Here is a 5,000-nt window from a genome sequence, read left to right as displayed (position 1 = left end):
TGAAAGAATAGAATTTCTTCAATATTCTGATTAGAAATCAGTTTTCATATTACCCTATAATATTAAATATTTTAAAGGGCTGGTGATTTTGCACTTATAACCCTAAATGGGTAAAACCCTTATCCTTAATGTCTCCCTGATCAGGAAACACTATGATTTAATATTGTAAGGGAGGTCACAGCACATGGCTGGGTAGGATACACAAATATATGTCTTTTATATTTCTTAGTCCAGTCGGCGTCATGCCGGCTGGACCGCTCCGTCAGATGTTTGCCACAACGGCAGCACACTGGCTGAACTACATTATATATAATTATACAGTAGCTAGTAATTTGCAATATAGTATATACTGAAAACAGAAAACTATAGTATGATTATACGGTAGTTAGTTTCTACCATATCTTGGGTACCCTTGTGCGGGCTTCTGATGAGAACGTTCCTATATTGAAAGAATAGAATTCCTTCAATTCTCTAATTAGAAATCAGTCACCCTTACCTCACAGTGTTAAGAATAAAAAGGGCAGTGATTTGTACACTTCTCTACCCCTAGGGGTTAAAACCCTTTCGTTGAAGTTCCCTTGATAGAGGAATCTCCTTATAGTTAATACTGAGGGAATTTAACAGCATTTGCTTGCAGGGTATACACAAGTATGTGTCTCCCACTATCCCTCCCTTACTATCCTAAGCTATTTTAGTTAAAAGATGACTTTTACATATTGCTTATCAGTGAGATAATCAATTGTATATTCATTCTGCTTTCCTTCCTTTATAGGAGAAACCCTGAATAACATGTGTTGCAGTTCTGTGCAATATCAAGAGTAAGTATTTTTATGGTCATAATACATGCAGGTTTCATGCCCTCAGCAATATTATTTTTGAATCCCTGCATTATTGGAACCCACAAGTTTGCAATTTATGTCGGACCTTAACGTTCGAGGGCTTCGAGGATCTCAAGTCAATAGAGTCTAGGGATGTAGCTCGTGACAAACTACGCAACTGGGTGAGAGGCTTCCAGAAGATCTCTTCAGGACCATACCTACCTAATGATAGGATGCGTAACCTACTATTCCCGAAAGCAAGTAAGGAAATAGTGGTGCCCCAGGCACGATTCACACCTCCCTGCAGCCAGATAGCCTTTAGGACGGAGGGTAGGAGGCCCCCACAGGAAGAGGGGGATAATGTCGTGTCGGAACTGTTTCCGTTTGTGCCAGCTCTAGAGCCATTAGCATCAACATCTTCTCCCCCTACCCCTCTATTAGATAGAATGGACCAATTATGGACCCAAATGAAAGTTCTAATAGAAAACTCTCGCAAACAAGACGAAAAAGAGGAAGTGAAATGCAAGATAGAGCTTTGTGAAGCTCCACTTATCACTCCCCAAGGGTCATACAAACGACACAGAGACCAAGACCTTCCGACATGCTCCAAAACCAATCCCTGGAAGTTTGCGGAGCTTATGCCGATTTTAAACGGCCAACTCTACATCTCGAAGATGGGTGCTGTTCCTTTGGACAAAATTCAGTTTTGGCCAAGTTTTGACACTTTGCCTAATTGTTTTATTCGACTGAGACATGAACCAACATCAAGAAAAGAAATGGAATTGAAGGAGGTCATGATTCTCGACCATTATAATGCACAGGCTATATTGTCAAGTAGCCTGAGAAAGGCAGGTTACTTGGTGTCAAAAGTATTCACACCAGGTAACAGACACCCTTCCTTTCTCACTCCTGCTTCAATATCATTCCCCTTTACGGGGAAGGCATTTAAATCTGTTGCCAAGACAGTGGAGGCAGGTAGACCATGTCCTACACTCGAGGAGCGCAAGCCTCTGTCACTAGCCTTTCCCAGGCAGGAGAAGGAGTGGAAGGAAGTCCACTTAACCTTTTCAGTAGGAAGACTAGACGCGGATGTCGTCAGTCGACAGTTTAGCGATAAATCTCCCTAAGCTATTCGAGTTTCTTTAGTATAACGAACAAGAGACAAAGGAGAGACTTGCAGCCTCCCTATCTCTACAAAACTTCATAGAGTTGTGTTCAACCCACCAAACTACCCCAGACATGCTCAAGGTCTTGGCCAAAATGCATATGGCCACCTTAGTAAAAGATCTTTATGCTTTTGTGAAGGCTAGGAGAGCCTGTAGGGAGTTTGTGTTCGCTGTCGCAACAGTGAAACACAAAACCGGGAAGCGAATATCTTCTAACATCTGGGGTAGAGACCTCTTTCCAAACGAGGTATTTAGAAAGGTGATTAAGAAGACCACCACGGAGAACATAGGACTTTTCCAATAATGGGGCATCTTTTCAAAGAGAAAGTCTTCCACGGATGTAGGTCCCCAACCTAAAAGGAAGACGGAAAAGTCTGGAAATATCCCTCAGGCTGTTCAACAACATCCCACAGTTGCAGTGACTACGGTGCCACACGCAAGCGGTCGAATATGTAAACCTGCTGATCAAATGAAACAAAGAGACGCTTCTGGGAGGAGGGAGGCTCCTTCAGGATCCCTGGACCTTCGATCCTTGGGTCCAAGGCCTAATCAAGATGGGACTAAGATAGGAGGTAGACATGCCTCAGCTACCATTTCCTCAACCTTTCTTACACTCCAAACCCTCCTGGAAGAGTATACCTTAGAGTTCTAGAGCATACAGGTGGTAAGGAAAGTATAGTCCATCAAATTCCAGGGAAGGCTGTTTGGTGTTCACGAGAAGGACTCTAGAAAATTAAGAGTCATTCTGAACTTGTCGCCACACAACAAGTTCAAATAAAGCAGTAATTTCAGAATGTTAATCCTTCTGAACATAATGACCCTGTTTAAAGAAGGGGTGTTCCCAGTCTTGTCAGACCTGAAAGATGTCCATTGGCAACTTCCAGTCAGTCACCCCCTCCCCTCCTACCTAGGATTCATGTTACAGAAGATAACATAGATCCTAGGAGAGATACTTGTCGGACTAGACACAGTCCTAAGTATCTTCACGAGATTAGCAGACACAGTCACGCAAAAACCAAGCCTAGAAATGGTTCAGGCAACAATGTACCTGGACCAAAGGCTGGGGTGGGCAGCACCCGTAGTGGCTGGTCTATGATCATCCAAAAAAGTAATCCGGTTCCCAGAACATCTGAGATGTAAAATAAGCTTCAAGAAGTCTCGATATTCTCCAGCTCAAAGGCTTCAGTGGTTGAAAAACCATTGAAACCTGTGGTCACACCAACTCTCCTTTCACTTGGGAATGTAAAAGGAGATTGCAGGGTCGGTCAGGAGACTCTGGTAATCAGTCACGATTCCAAGACACTAACAGGGAGGAGTTCTGAACTCTCTCCAGTTCGCAATAATGACAGACCTAGTGCTAAGAGCACAGCTGAAAGATGCGTTAAGAGTCTGGAGAAAATACGCATCAAACGTTCGAGGATATCTAAAAAGACCGATATCGGTCCTTCCTTAATCGCTTCCCTGACAGTGGTCAATGGCCAAAAGTCCTAAGACCATGTTGGTCCTGCAATGGGTGGAAAAACTCTCTCTACGCAGATCAGACCTCCTAAGGCTGATCTTGGACATCGAACCGATAATGAGACGTCAATCAACAGTACTAGAGAACATCTCATACAGTCTAGGTGACGTTAACCATCCCTTACCAAAAGGGATGACACCTGTCAGCAGTTCATATGCAAACGATCCGCAATGTGACAGTGGATGCTCTACTCGGGCTCAAGCCGATAGAGTTAGAATGGTCCATAGACGCAGACCTAATCTCTCCCAGATGGGAACAATTCCCCGAGCTGAAGATCGACCTCTTCATCACGAGAGTCTTCAAGAAACTACTTCGATATGTAGCCCCATACGAGGACCCTCTAGTGAAGATCTCAGTCGATCTCCTGCTGAAGGTCCTCAATATGCTGAAATCCTTCCAAGGAGGAGTGGCTCTGTTAGCTTCCAAGTAGCCCAAGAGCAATCTGTTCCCTTTAGTGAAGGAACTGAAGCTGAGGCTGGCCCTAATTCTGAGCCAAGGACTATCTCAGAAGGTTCAGAAGTTAATTGCCTTCGATTTATCACAGAGAACCCAAACCCTTCATTTAATGATTTTCTTGCCCTAGTGGTTAGGAAAAAGTTTGGCATCTCAGAAGGTAATATAGAATTCTTAGAAGAATACAAGTCTAAGTCAATGAGAAGACAATATGAGTCTTCTTGGAAAAAGTGGGCTGCTTTTGTAAAGGCAAAAGGACCGAAAGAAATTTCAATGAACTTCAGTCTGTCCTTCTTTGTCCACCTTCATAATCAGCCTTGACTAGACCTATTCTATATGCCTTTCAAGTGGATCTGGCGAATTAAATCTTCAATAAGATTCCGAAGGCATGTGGAAGGCTTAGGCCTGCACCACCACCAAAGGCCATCTCATGATCTTTGGACAAGGTCCTACATTATGCCTCATCTGTGAACAATGAAGGTTGTTCCCTCAAGGACCTAAAAACAAAAAGTTATTTTTCTGTTCGATATAGCCTCCGGGGCTAGAGTTAGTGAAATAGTGGCCCTATCCAGAGATGACGGCCACATTCAGTTCACAGAAGCGGGAGAACTGAATCTCTTTCCTGATCCAACCTTTCTCACTAAGAACGAGCTACCCACTAAGAGGTGGGGTCCCTGGAGAATCTGCCCTCTGAAGGAAGATGTCTCTCTATATCCTGTACAGAGTCTGAAGGTCTATCTTCGTAAAACTTCAGACTTCAGGAGAGGACAGCTCTTTAAAGGAGAAATTCTGGATCAAACTTATCCCTAAAACAACTGAGGGTGAAGCTCACCTACTTTATTCAGTGAGCAGATCCTGACAGTACTCCCGCAGGTCATGATACGAGAAAAATTGCTTCATTACTGAACTTTTTTCAGTATACGGACTTTGAGCGGCTTCGCTCATATACTGGATGGAAATCATCTAGAGTGTTCTACAAACACTACACTAAGCAGGTCCATAAACTGAAGCATTTTATGGTGGCGTCAGGTAGTGTATTAAAAC

This window comes from Palaemon carinicauda, chromosome 17, assembly GCF_036898095.1.
Source record: "Palaemon carinicauda isolate YSFRI2023 chromosome 17, ASM3689809v2, whole genome shotgun sequence".
Classification (NCBI taxonomy): Eukaryota; Metazoa; Arthropoda; class Malacostraca; order Decapoda; family Palaemonidae; genus Palaemon; species Palaemon carinicauda.
This window is presented reverse-complemented; position numbering follows the sequence as displayed.